This window comes from Equus przewalskii, chromosome 22 (assembly GCF_037783145.1).
Source record: "Equus przewalskii isolate Varuska chromosome 22, EquPr2, whole genome shotgun sequence".
NCBI classification, from domain to species: Eukaryota; Metazoa; Chordata; class Mammalia; order Perissodactyla; family Equidae; genus Equus; species Equus przewalskii.
In genome coordinates, this window is record NC_091852.1 from 27848022 (window position 1) to 27863006 (window position 14985).

The 14985-nt window shown below is 36.6% G+C and overlaps 1 protein-coding gene across 50 annotated transcripts in view; it reads right to left on the reverse strand.

Annotated features, from left to right (window-relative positions):
* Positions 1–14985, reverse strand: part of PTPRD (protein tyrosine phosphatase receptor type D) — a 2079533-nt gene that overhangs the window by 390477 nt on the left and 1674071 nt on the right. The gene's annotated exons all lie outside the window — the stretch shown is intronic.

The window sequence follows — 14985 nt, forward strand, 5'->3', positions numbered from 1 at the left end:
AAGTCCTTGGCTTCCCAACAATTAAGACTCTAAAGATTCATGGTGTTATGTGAGGAAATCCACTTAACCTTTGGGTCACTCACTTCCCCATCCCTGTCCCTTACCCTTGTCAAAAAAAATTGTTTCATTTTTTTAAATTATTTCATTGAATGTAAAGGGAGGATCAATAAGTGGTCAAATGGACCACTGGAAAATGTCCAAAATAGAAGTATTTGTTAGTAAAAGGAAAAATCGGTGTTTCATATCATAGCTAGAAGAGTTATGTTTCTCACTAATAAAAGTCCCTGTTTGGGATATAACAGAAATCGGAACTTCTGCCAGCAAAGACACACCACATTCCATAGACGGGAAAGACAAGCATATTTCTACACATTCACGTGAAATAATTTGTATAGTTTTTATAAAATGGCTGCACTCAATTAATTAATATCAGTGAGGAATTTGGGAAACATATTCTTAAATATTACATGCAGCACCGAAAACCCCTGTGTCAATCATGGAAAATATTGCTGAGGAAAAGAAGGGCAATAGAAGGAGATTATTAAATTAAATAAAACAGTGGAAAATAACTGCACACCCAATACACCTCTGTATAAAGTATTCAAATCTAAAGAATATAAGCAATTATTAGTATGAGAGAAACTCAAATCTTAAAATGATACTCTTTCACATAATAGCACATCATACCAAAAACTCTAATTTTTTTCTATATTTTGCCCTAAATACGCTTTCATGACAATAAATTAAAAAAAAAAACAAGAGGGAGTTTATGAAACATGACATATAAATACAAAGTAATAACTCAATCATCTCATTTTTGGCTTAGGCTATGACTTAATATGAAGACACCAAGGGTGACTGTAAGTAAGCACACAATAATTCTTCGAAGAAATAAACTGAATTGTAAGAATAACTGAAGAGTAAAACAATACCTATCAATGTGGATACCATAAAAGGTTCTTTATATGTTTAGTTTTAATACATAGAAAAGCCAACTGTCTGAGCTTTATACAGTATGATTCACTTTCCAAATTACTATTGATAGCATCTCTCTATCTATAAGATTTCAAATAACTTTGCATTTGAGGCACACATAAATATCAGTTACTTTCACAAATGGCAAAATGACATTATTAACTTTGATCGTTTCTTTCTCCTTCAGGAAGCAAAAATGAGAATGCCAAGAGAAATTAATAGACAGGGAAAAAATCTCATCTTCCTGCCCACCTTTTCTTTTTCCCCTACAAATAAAACTAAGTTTGATTTGAAAAGTAGGATAGCTTTAGACATAGCATCTAATTTCTTTAAATGATTGTTGCACGTGATAACTATCTGGTTTTACATTGTGCTAGTGAAAACTAAAGTACAAACCTATTTAACATGCTTTGGGACTCTGCTATTTTTTCCATTCTTCCAAAAAGACGTTTTAGAAGTGAGAAACTGATCAATCTCACAACGTATAGACAGACATGCAACCCAGCCACTTCCCACCCAAATGACAGAACCTGAATTCTACTATTTTAATCTTTGGGCAGTTTTAAACAGATGTGCAACCATCATTCTTAACTCACTATACTTGATTTTCTTTGTCATTTTCCTTAAAAATCAAAAGGGTGTTTCTTTTTAATGCACACAAAATATGCTTTTGTTTAAAATACAATTAGCTTTTACAATATACTATAGTTAATAAGGTACTAGTTATTACCATGTTGATTTTATTTGTTTAGTGTCCATCAACACATAGTGGAAGAGAAATCTAGCAATACATGATATATGCTATCTACTTACTATGAAAAGTAAATTTTTAAATTTGTGGAGAACTTCCCATTCCTTTTAGCACTGATTACTTTTTTCCTTGAGAATATTTTAAAAACAAAATGAAGCGCCTTTTAATCATTTTTAAATACTTCATTACTAGAGCTCAGTGGAATCCAATTTTGCCTACTCACAGGTGTTATATCTATGACTTCATCCTCCGAGCGATCAAAGCTCCGGACCAGCAGTTCTTAACTGAGAATGATTTTGCCCCCTTCCCAGGGGACTCTGGCAATGTCTGGAGACGTTTTTTTGTTGTCACAAAATAAGGGGAGTTTAAGGGCAATGCTAATGGCATCTAAGGGGCAGAGGACAGGGATGTCCTAAATATCTTACAAGGCACACTACAGCCCCCCACAACAAAGAATTATCCATACCGAAATGTCAACAGTGCTAAAGTTGGGAAATATTGTCCTAGGATAGTTCATTAATGTTGAGGAAAATTTAAAATTAAAAAATGGGGATTTTCAAGGTCTGTTTCTAGCACATTGTCTTCTAAACCCACAAAATTCTAGGTGTTTCTCGTGCAGTTTTAGTACATAAACTCAAAACAGATTTGAATTTCTGGGCACGGAAGTCAAAACACTATGGATGACTCCCAAATTTCCCTTTTTGTCCTAAGCTAGAACCAAAGTTGGCTTGCCTTATGGGAAGTTCAGTTCACAGGCTTAGGTGGCATAAATACTGTCACCAATTAAAAGAATGAATCTGTTAAATGGAGCAGACATCTCACTGATGTCTGTCAGTGGATGGACATGATTCCCATCTCTCATGATGGGAGCTTATCTCTTCTGGGAGGGAACAGTCCCAGGATAGGAATACTCAATTCCAAGGAATGTTCTTTCAAATCCCATCCAGCAACAGAGATAGAAAGTAGAATGGTGAGAGACCATCATGAATGGCTGGGGAACGTGGAATTAAAAAATATTCTATTTGCTTTCCTGGTGTTGTCCTCATGACTAATCCCATGTCTCTCTGAAAATCTATGAACACACATGGTAGAGAGACTAGGTTCTGTGTGGAGAAATCAAATAAATGGTTATTAAACCAAATAGAAATATAACCTAAAGAAAGGTAGAGGGAAGAAATATTCATCGTAGATATTCAGTATTTACTCTCCTCTCCCACCCTGCACATTCCTTATATTCAGTTATATTGCACTCTCCTTTATTGTTAGTCTACCCTTCTTGAATGAAACCATAGATTGATAAAAATCAGAAAAAAATTACAGATTATCTTGGGCAACCCCCTCATTTGGCAGACAATGAATGAAGTGAAAGGACATATGGAATTGATAACCTCAGGATAATATTTACAGATTATGTGAGGGATTTAACTCAAAATACTCTTATTAAAACAAGATTAAGTGAAGATATAGATGAAACAAGATTGGCCAAGACTTGATTGTTGAATCTTAATGCGAACAGGAAGATTCATTATACTTGTCACTATATTTTTGTATATGTTTGAAACATATAAATTTCAATGCTAAATTTGATGTAATTTATTAATATAATATATATAATATAATAATAAATCTTCAAATCTTTTTAAAAAGAATAACCTCAGGATACACATCTAGTTAGTCTCAGAGAAGGGTTCAGAACCCAGACCCATTTTATATCTTGTATAGCATTCCTGACTTACTATAATGGAGATACTTAGCTTAGGTGAAGTCATGATTAATTCTAAAATGAGCAACATAAAGAAAATGTCTCTCCTTTAATTGGCAGAGAGACAACATAAGGATTGGTCGAAATGAAGGGGGAAGAAAACCTTAAAAGTGGGGTGTAGCAAGGAAGAATGAGAGGATCTCACTGGATTAAAGTGTTTGAGAGTTATTGTCCTAGAGGGGTAAATAATTCACAAATGAAAGTTTATCCCATGAGTCAAAAATTCCAAAGGGTCAATCTTTAACTGCATAACCCATTATTATGTACTTTATTATGTACTTGAGTATATTAGAGTTAAAGAGTTTATAGGTGTGTTTGGAAGTAGAAACGATTAACCAGAAATAGATTTTTTAAATTCTCACATGTTAGTAATTGAATTAATAACATGCAGACACATGTTTATACCACCTTAAGGCATATTTATTTTGTATATTACCATCAAGTTCTTTTTTATAGAGGTTATTTTCTCTGTTGTTTAAATTTTAGCAAGATCCCTGTTGACTAATTAGGAATAGGTAGGAATGTATTAGATGGTGAATTCCCAGAGTTACACAGGACAGTTACCTACACAGAAAGATGCCGGCCTGAGTGCACTTTATTATAAAGTTGCTGAGGGCAACACGGCCGTATAGAAAGGAGAAATGAAGACACACAATGGTTACTTTTCAAAAGCAGTGGCAATACAAAGTGATTTGATAATAAAGTACAAAAATTTCCTTTAGCAATAAAAGCACTATGCATTTCCCATATCAAGATGTCAGACTAGCAATGAAAAAAATATTTTTCCCATAGTCACTCTTTTAGAAAATATATTTGAGACCTCCAGAAAAAGGCTTCATAAAATACTGTCATTTTTATTATACTTCTATAAAATACTCAAACAAAAGACACAGTACAGATATCAAAAAAGGAGTTTAAAGTCATTAAAAGCCTACTTGCAAACTAGATGTAATAACTTTCTCAATACCAAATTTTCCACATACCAATCGTAATCTTAAGTAAATGTCCCACACAACTAAAAGAAAAGGAAATGCCAAATAATAATATCAACCAAACGTCTCTGCTGGATTTAGACATCATCATGGAGGTCTTCTGAAATGCAGATTTTTACATTCCAAGGTACAGGAGTGGCCAGTTACTAACAGAAGTAGAAGCAAGCCTGGGGAGTGAGCAGGTTGCGAAGCTGGCAGGCAGACATGGATGGACAGCGGTTGGGGTGGGAGGGGATAGGATACCAAATTATTTGGTGGAAGAGCAAGCTCCAAATTAAAATGCCAGCTCTTGAGCAACTTCTCTATTTTTCGTAGTATGTCCCGTGATGTTTCCATCACAAACTGAATAGACTGACCCTTTCCTTTAGGATGTTTCCTTTAATATTTTGAAGACATAGATTTAACCATGATGTATTATTATTTTACCTTGTAAAAAACTTCTGAAAAGCTATACTTTTAGAAAATGTTCTCACTTCCTCCCACAGCAACTGTCACTAGGGTCAAAACTATTCATAGCATAAATCTTTATCATTTTCACACTTTGCACTTTAGATTGGTGCATTCATCCCAAACATAAATAGGGTGCATACAGACGAGACACAAATATAGTGCATGTTTAAAAATCCATGTGAAATATATATTTATATATTATATATTCCTACCATAGTACTGATGAAGTAAATATACTGGCAAACACACAAACTTAGAACTTTTAAAAATGAGATAAACAATAAACAGAAATTGGGGCCAGCCCAGTGGCGTAGTGGTTAAGTTTGCACATTCCGCTTCGGCAGCCCTAGGTTCACAAGTTTGGTTCCGGGGCGCAGACATAGCACCACTTGTCAAGCCACACTGTGGTGGCATCCCACATAAAATAGAGGAAGATTGGCACAGACGTTAGCTCAGAGCCAATCTTCCTCACAAAAAATAAATTAATTAAATAAACAGAAATAGAAGTTCTACAACTTTTTCCTAGGCCACACAAATCACTGGAGGTCCACTGCCCTAGATTCTCTGCAGTTTGGACTTTTTTCACATTATTTCAGGTAACAATAGAGAAAAAGGGGCACTTTTACTGATTTGTCTACCAACCCCCTTCTGGAGTCAAACACTTGCTGTCATAACCAAATGTTAAAGGCTCTATGTGACAGCTGATGTCAACATGATGTAACACAGAGGAGAAAAGACAGTGTTGTTTTTTGAGATTTTCATACAATGTCTTCATTTTATAATTGTGAACCATCTCGCTGAACTAGAATAACTTTACACATCAACTGTGTTTTTGTTTTAAAAATGAATTCCTTCATTCTTTTGCTCCATGAATATTCTTGAATACCAAGCAGGGTGGTAGGTATAAGAGCCTTGACACTGCACGGGACAACAAGGTCACTGATACATTCTGGTGTGAGGAGATAGAAAAATACAAATAATTTCTTTAAACACTCAAGTTTTAAGGCAAAGGGGTAGAGAGTAACTGGTCAGTGGAAAGGGAGAAAGGAGGCTTTAGATAGGGTGGCAGAGAAGGGCCCTGAAGAGGTAGGGTGTGAGCCTGACCTTGAATGACAAGACACTGTGCAGAAGAGCTTTCCAGGCTAAGGGACAGACCACCCAAGGCAGAGGCTCAGAGGCAGGAACAAGCTTGGTGTGGCTGGAGCCCAGCGAGGCAGGCAGAGAGTGGCATGCAGCAGGCTGGGAAAACAGGATGGACCCAGATTGCACAGGGTCTATAGGCCACACTGGAGAGACTGGGTTTCATTTGAAAAGCCATGGGAAGACACTGGAGGGCTTTATGCTATGGAGTGACAGGGTCTGATTTATATTTAGACGACTTCTGCAGTGGCTGTGTGCCAATGGTTTTCAAATTGCAATTCTCCCAGCACCACCCACCCTGCTCTGAGTCTCTATAGACATTTCCAATCCATTTATTTGGACATAGCCATTGTACTATGTGGTGAAGCCTTTGACTCTTTAAGTTTCCCAGTTTCACTTTTCAAGGATCCTATGGCAATCTCTCTTCCCAATTCTGCTTAAAACAATCAGAAATAACGTGCTGCTTTTTAAGGTTTTAAATTGTCGTTCTCTGTTCCTATATAGCAACAGGCCCTAAAAAACCAAACGGATTTCTTCTTCGTCCCAGGGCTCTCCCATAGAGCAGTTTAACATGCTTTAGAATTTCTACTTGAAAAGTAAAGTACCTGATGTAGTTCTTTCTCATTTGCGTTCCTGAAAACTAAAAAAAATATGCTTTCATGTACAAAGAAACGGTGGGCACACCGGATCTCTGTGGTCACACTTTTAAATCTGTGATTCTGGAAAGCCTTTCTACACATACTTAAAAAAAGAAGTTTCTGAAGTTTGGGACATCAAAGTCTTGTTTTGACTCCTTTAAACCCTGTAATGTTAGCATTGATATTAATACCTAGTAGTACACTGGCATTCAGACCAGTACAAAACATGGCCTCTCCAATAATTCAAAAATCCTTTCTTTGGGGATTTAGAAGCTAGGTCCTACTGTGAGTCAATTGCTGGATAGCTTCTCAAATTAGCTTTTCAGTCTTAGTTATCTTTTACATTTCATCCTTTAGTCTTCATGCCAGCATTTCCTCCATCATTAAAGTGAGGTTTTTAACATCCCAACCTGAAGTTATTTAATTCTTTACTTTTTCTCATTAGATACCTAAATAGACTTGGAACTACCAGTATTTAACCTCTGTCTTAAAAATACATTATAGAGGGGCCGGCCTGGTGGTGTAGTGATTGGGTTCACGCACTGCTTCAGTGGCCAGGGATTCGTGAGTTCCTGGGTGCAGACCTACACACTGCTCATCAATCCAGGCTGTGGCAGCATCCCACATACAAAACAGAGGAAGATTGGCACGATGTTAGCTCAGGGCCAATCTTCCTCACACACACACAAAAAATACACCACGTGTATGCATAGTTCCTTATATGGTGGGTACAGAAAGTGACTAAAAAATGCCACCTTACCCTGCACATTAAGAAGAGTTAATTCCCTCTCTGTTTGGTGTTACCACTCACCTTGGCCAACAGAATAGGGCAGAAGCAACACTGTGTGCATTCTCACCTGAGCCTCAAGACGCCCAAGAAACTTCAGAAAGCAGCCTTGCATGCACTCTTCCACACTTACTAATCTCGTGTTCTCCATCACCACCACCATTTGAATAAGCCCAAACTAGCCTGGTGGAGGATGAGAGACCACGTGGAATAAAGATGAGCTACCCAGCTGAGTCACCATGGACCAGTCATTCCCCAGAGGACCTGGCAGCTGACCAGAGATTCATGAGCAAGCCCAGCAAAGATCAGCCGAGCATGGCTCACAACAGCAAGACCACCCAGCTGAGTCGGGCCCAAACCACTGACCCAGAGAACCATGAGATAAATAACTGTGTGTTGGGTTAAAGTACTAAGTTTTGGGATGGTTTAGTATATAGAGAAAGCTAATGACATCAAGGGATTAAATATTTATCTCATCTACTACAAAACAAAGGTTTTTTTAAATGTATGTTTTCTTCAGTACTTTACCCACTTTAAATACTCAGGTAGGCGACGTGGCTTCTTCTGGCTGCATCTGAATGAATTTGGTCCTCTTTTGACAACAATCAACCAGTAAAATCACCGTGATTAGCATTCAGATTTTTTAAGTAGTGTATTGTTCTGTGATTTAGGAAAATCAGTAAGTCAGAACTGTTCGTGCCTCTTTGCCCCTTGTTCCAATTATAAATATTTTCTGCCACATAACTCAGAGAGAGTGAAATTCTTCTAAAATATCTTTAACCAGTGGCTAAAACCACCCAGCATGATGTTCCTTCCTGGTGATATAAGTGAAGTGATGTATGTGTCTGAGATCTCAACTGATCTCACCAAGTATACTGACAGGTAGTAGTTAGCATAATATTTTATCTCCATAGATGTTGTTTTCCTTAAGCAGTTTCTGCCCAGGGATAGAGCCCACAATTCCAGTTAGGTTAATAATCTAAAAGCAGGGAAATTTTCACCAAAGCTTTTTAAAGGAATGACATTTTGAACATTCAGTGTGTGCTCCTCAGGCCAGTTTCTGACAGCATGATGGATGTGCCTATCCCTGGACAAGAGCTAGTCAACTTGACTAGTGCCCTAGAATGTGGGAAAAAGTGAGCAGACATGCTGACTATTAAAACTGATAAGTGAATTTAGCAAGGCTGCTGAATATAGAGTCAATATAAAAAGTCAGCTGCATTATATAGTAACAACAATCAAATAGAAAATAAATATATTTAAATGTGCTATTTATAACATCAACAATATTTTCAATTATAGAAATAAATGTAATAAAAGTTGACAATATTTTTATGCAGAAAATTACATAGCATTAGTAATAAGTTAAATATGACTTAAATAAATGGATGGTCATAATATGCTCATGGTTTGAAACTCATTATCATAAAGATGTCAATTTTTCCCAAATTGATCTATGAATTCACAGTAATCCCAATATAAATTTCAATAGGTTTTTCTTGAGAAATAGAAAAACTGACTTTAGAATTTATAAGGAAGTACAAAGAACCAAGAATAGCCAAGACAATCTTATGAGGAACAAAAATTGAAGACTGCCCATTAAAGGAAACACTGTCAGTTACCAACACTTAATATAAAGCCACAAAAATTAAGATAGTGAAGTATCGACTCAAGGACAAACAGACCAGTGAAGCAGAATAAGTCTAGAAACATATCCAGCTATATCAAGGCAGTTGATTTATAAACAACTGTGTACTCATAATGAAGTGGGAAAGAATAATTTTTTCAATTACTAGTACTGAGTCAAGTGGATATCTATACGAATAGAAACATATGTCGAGGGGCTGGCCCGGTGGCACGGCAGTTAAGTTCGAGTGTACTGCTTCTCAGTGGCCCGGAGTTCACCGGTTTGGATCCCGGGTGTGGACACGGCACCACATGGCAAAAGCCATGCTGTGGTAGGCATCCCATGTATAAAATAGAGGAAGACGGGTATGGATGTTAGCTCAGGGCCAGTCTTCCTCAGCAAAAAGAAGAGGATTGGCAGTAGTTAGCTCAGGGCTAATCTTCTACCAAAAAAGAAAGTCGACCTCCTACCTCACACCATACACAAAATCACTTCCAAATGAACTATAGACCTAAATATAAAAGATAGACAATAAATCTTAAAGAAAAATAACAGAAAAATATCTACATAACCTTAAGACAGCCAAAGAGTTCTGAAACAGGACAAAGTAATAACAATAAAGATTGATAAATTGGAATTAAATAAAAATATCTGCTCATCCAAAGACATTGTTAAGAATGATCAATGCACAAAGTGGAAGAAGATATGTGAAAACATATATCCACCACAGGCCTGACACTATCCGCTTTTTATTGTATTGTCTGTCTTTTGAGGGGAGGGGGTGGAGATAAAATCCTTGAACAGGCAATTCACAAAGAGAATATCCAAATGCCCACCAAACATATGAAAAGGTGTTCAACAATGTTAGTAGTTGGATAAATGCAAATTAATATCCCACTGAGAAACTGCTACACACCAAAATATTTAAAATTAGAAATTGAACACCACCACAAATTGGCAAGGTTGTAGAACAAATCAACACTCATATACTCCCGAGGGGAGTGCAAATTGGTAAAATTCCTTTGAAAAAGTATTTAGTAAAACCAAATATACACCTACCCTATCATCCAGCAGTTTCATTGCTAGTTATAGACTGGACATTAACATCAATGTTACTATAAAAAAGAGGTATAAACTAGAAATAACCTAAATGGTCATCAATATCAGACTAAATAAATAAATTGTGGTATATTCATAAAATTGAATATTTGATTGCTGCAATGAAAATTTTAAAAATTTCTGCTGAGAAAACTTTAGTTTTTTTAGAAACTGTTTGTCAGTGCATACTTTAGCTTAGTAACCACCCACCACCCCACAAAGCATTTTGAAGAAAATTTTAAAAACTGGTCACTAAGAATAAACTAAGTTGGGCCAGCCTGGTGGCACGGCGGTTAAGTTCACACGTTCCACTTTGGCAGCCCCGGGTTCGCCAGTTCAGATCCCTGGTGCGAACCTACACACCTCTTGTCAACCCATGCTGCGGCAGGCGTCCCACATATAAAGTAGAAGAAGATGGGCACAGATGTTAGCTCAGGGCCAGACTCCCTCAGAAAAAAGAGGAGGATTGGCAGCAGATATTAGTTCAGGGCAAATCTTCCTCAAAAAAGGAAAAAAAAAACCAAGAATAACATAAGTCAAAGTTACACATAAATTAGAACTGAGCTCTAATTCTCTTGGAAACATTGTCAGAAGGCAGAAAAAGTAAGTGACCAGCCCAAAGCACTGAGAATCTAAAGACTTATGGCTTCCAGTAGTCAGGATCAGACGTAGCCTTTCAGTTCCAAGCAGGAGGAAGAAATACTGAAACATGATGAAGGAAACCACACGGAGAAAGAAAAGGGGCCCCTGGGTCCAGGAGAAGCGGTGTAGTCCAAGGAAAGGGGCAGCGACCAGACCAGCTTTAGTACTCACTTTCTTATTCACCTTGGCCAAAGCAGTCCCCTTCTCTGCCTCAGTTTCCCTAACTGCTCAATTTTATAACACGTATTACCATCGACATATCATATAAGTAATTTATTTGTTGTTAATTGTTTATTGTCCTCATCTCCAGTAGTATCCACAACAGATTTTTTTGAAAACCTTGTTAAATACTCATGACTTATGTGAAAGGATATATATATAATATGTACAGGACAAGCTTATTTTGTAGGACGCATCAAAAATTGCAGCAAACTCATCTGCAGTTTTTCCCAACTCACAGGTGATGGTGATGGTAGCGCCAATGGTGGGACACAGCGTCAGCTGGGTCTACCAGTTAGCTACACTGACCGTATTTTCTTTGAAGGGCACAGTGCTGGGCTATTCAAGGGCAGATTTTGTAAAGCCCTAGAGTTTTAGTCTTAATAAGAAATTACTGTCCAATCTTCAAGCTTACTTCATGTATAGGACTTTCCAAAGTATACATATAAACAAGTGAAAGGCAGTAAAAACGCTCAAAATAATAACCTGATTTCAGAAGCACTTGTTTTCTTTTTTTTCTTTTTCTTTTTTTTCTTTACATATGATCGTTAGGAAGAAATTTGTTTAATGATCAAGTCAAAGAGTTAAAATACAGTTCCAAAGAATCTATAAACAAATATTTATTGAATGTCAACTCTCTGTATCCCCATCCTGCTAATACCTGACAAACACAAAGAAGATTAGACAAGGGCAATGCCTCTAAGGAATTTGCTGCTTGGCTGTAAACATAGGAATGTGAAAATTAGAAAAGCATGATAATGTGAGTCAGGAAGCAAATAAATGGATCAAACAATCAACATCCATATATGTTTAGAAGAGGAAAATACGATCTTAGTGGACAAAAAACATGTCGTGAAATTGACAGTATTTGAGATCTTGAAGAATATGTAAAATCTTGATTTGAGAAGAGTAAAAGGCACTTAAATAATAAGCATAAGATTTAGAGGTTGATATGTTCAAACATTTTCAGGAAGCAACAGATTGGTCACTGTATAGTCACCATAGTTTTGGTATGAGAAGGAATTAAGGTGTGGGCAAAGCCAGTTTGCAGTAGGCCTTCAAGGCAAGCTGAGTCTGTTCTGCAGGACACTCAATTTTAAGCCATCAACAGGAAAAGCAGAGATGAAGTCTGAGTCAGTATCTCCCAAATTGTATATACAAAACTCGAATGTCTTAATAGAAAAAAGTTTGGAATTATGCAGATAGCAGTGGCTGTCTATTGGATATTAGTAAATTAGGTAATAATAAGTCATCACACTGCATTCCAAAAATGTTTATTCAAATGACATGCCATGATAATATAATCCCAATTTTGTTCTCAATAACATTAGACAAATCTGATTTCTTTGGGATCAAAATCTATATAAAACACATGACATCCATTTTATAATTCAAAACCTTGATCCCACAGGAGTAGTCTAGTGGTTGGGCTGAACGGGTGTTGCATTCCCCACTTTGTCATTATCTTATTTCAAGAAGGCTCTGGAGACAATTCCTGACATCTTCATGCTCAACTTCCATCTGTGTGAAATGAAATAATGGCTGCCTCCTCCCTACCTCATCAAAATCAGCGAGCAACAAAAGCACAGTAAAATCATGGATGCAGGAAGGATTTTAATGAAAGAAGCTTTTGTCCACTGTCATTAAAAAGAACACAAAATTTATCCAGCCTTTCTCAACTGGGGTTCCATGAGATAATTATGCCCTGCAGAATATAATTTGAGTGATTCTTTTTTCAATTCTCCCAAGGATGGTAAAAGCTAGTACCATTCTAGATGCACAGGACAGAAATGAATTCATTACACACAACAGATGCCTTAGGGCATTAGGACTGAATTTTCTTGTGAACTCAGGATGGGAGGAGCTGACACTACACATGAAACACAAATTAGCCTTTGGTATCTGATGTCATTTTGTTTAAGACCGAAAAAAAAAGCTCTATTTGTAAGGTCCTACAGATCTAAAATCTCACCATATTTTAAAGAAAAATAAAATAACCTGGGAGTAATCCTAGAATGAACGGTCCATAAATTTGGGGATATTACACAGAAGCAACAAAGAAGGAAGAAAAGAGCAAATGCTGTCATCCTTTACCATTTACACAATGTTTTTTGAGAAGAATTTCTGACTTAGCTAATATTCATGGAGCTCATTTAAAATTCTACACAATGTGCTTCTGCAAGGCAAACATTCTTTTTCCTGTTTTAGAGATGAGGAAAATGAGACCCAGAAAAAAATAACCTTCCTAACATGTAAAATTGGTGTGAAGCAAAGGCTGGATTTCAAGTTAACCTAATTATACAAGAACGCCACTCCTCTCGTAGCTATCTAATCTCACAAAAGCCCCTCAAAGTAGGATTTCTTCATGTGCAGATAAGAAAACTGAGGTTCAGAGGAGTAACCAGTTTCTGGCTCAAAAGTGCAGCGCTAGCAAGTTTCTGACTGCAACTCCTATACAACCTTCCAAGCCACGGTCGAGGGAAAAAAAGCAAAATAGACCAAGATGGCTATTAGGGGTTGAATTGTGTTCCCATGAAAGTTCTCATGCTTACGTCCTAACCCCCTGAATTTCAGAATGTGACCTCATTTGTAGATGGGGTCTTCACAGAGACAATCAAATTAAAATGAGGTCATCAAAATGGGCTCTAATCCAGTTGATTGGTATCCTCATAAGAAGAAGAAATCTGGACACGGACACATACAGAGGGAAGACAATGTGAAGACACAGGGAGAACATGGCCATCCACAAGCCAAGGAGAGACGCCTGGAACAGATCCTGCCCTCATAGCCCTCAGAAGGAGCCAACCCTGCTGACAGCTTGGATTTCTAGGCTCTCGAACTGCGGGACCATAAATGTCTGTCGTTTAAGCCACCCAGTTTGCGGCCCTTTGTTATGGCAGCCCTAGAAAACCAATACAACGGCAAATGCTAACCAAAACAAAATTAAAATTAAAAATTTAACAGCTCAAAGTTCACAAACTAGACAAGCGCAAAATGACTTTTCCTGTACATTTGTAACATTTCCGGTTCTGAGACTATTAAAGCTTATAACTGCACTAAGACTTTTACAACGTGTTGTCTAATGCAATAAAGTAAAATCTCATTACTGATGTGGTAAAAAAAAAAAAAGGGGGGATCTACACTGTCTATTGCATGGCTAAATATTTCGAAGTGTTCACTCTGTGTGAATGCTAATCTAACCTACAGGTTTTATGGTGACATCCAGATTCTTCAAAAATTACCACAACTACAAATCATATGTGTAACTACATATATGTAATATAATGACATGCCTAAATATTAAAATTTTAGCAGGTTCTCATTAGTTTATTAATCAATGCATAATCAATAAGTATCCTTTTAGGGGACACACTAAACAATTCTATTTTCAAATTGTCTACTTAACTCCACAAAGATAATTCTAGATAATGTGTCAAGAATTTATATTAGTGGTGCTTTTAATTTTAATAGCTAATAAAATTGAACACTCTGTTTTTCCAATTAACTGTATACTCTTTGCAAGAAGATAGCATCTTCTGACCTCAACATGTTCCATGTCCCACGGTGCCTTTTAATTGGTAAGAGCACAATACTGTTATTTTTGAAGAGAGGATGATGATAAAATGAATAAGATCTGTTTCGTTTGATGTTCTTTGGGATGATCTTTCCATGGGATGATTAATGAAAGAGATGTGGAAAAATGCCCAATAAATGTTAGCTAATGCAATTATCATTATTTTTATTATTAAATCAATTTGTTAAAATAGCTCATGTTAAAGTTAGTATTGAGTACAAAAACATTCAGGAATTATATGTATTTAGTGGATAGTACACTATTTTTAATTACATTCTAATTGGTTTTTCTGACAATGCTTAGAACAAAATTATATATATAAAATATTTT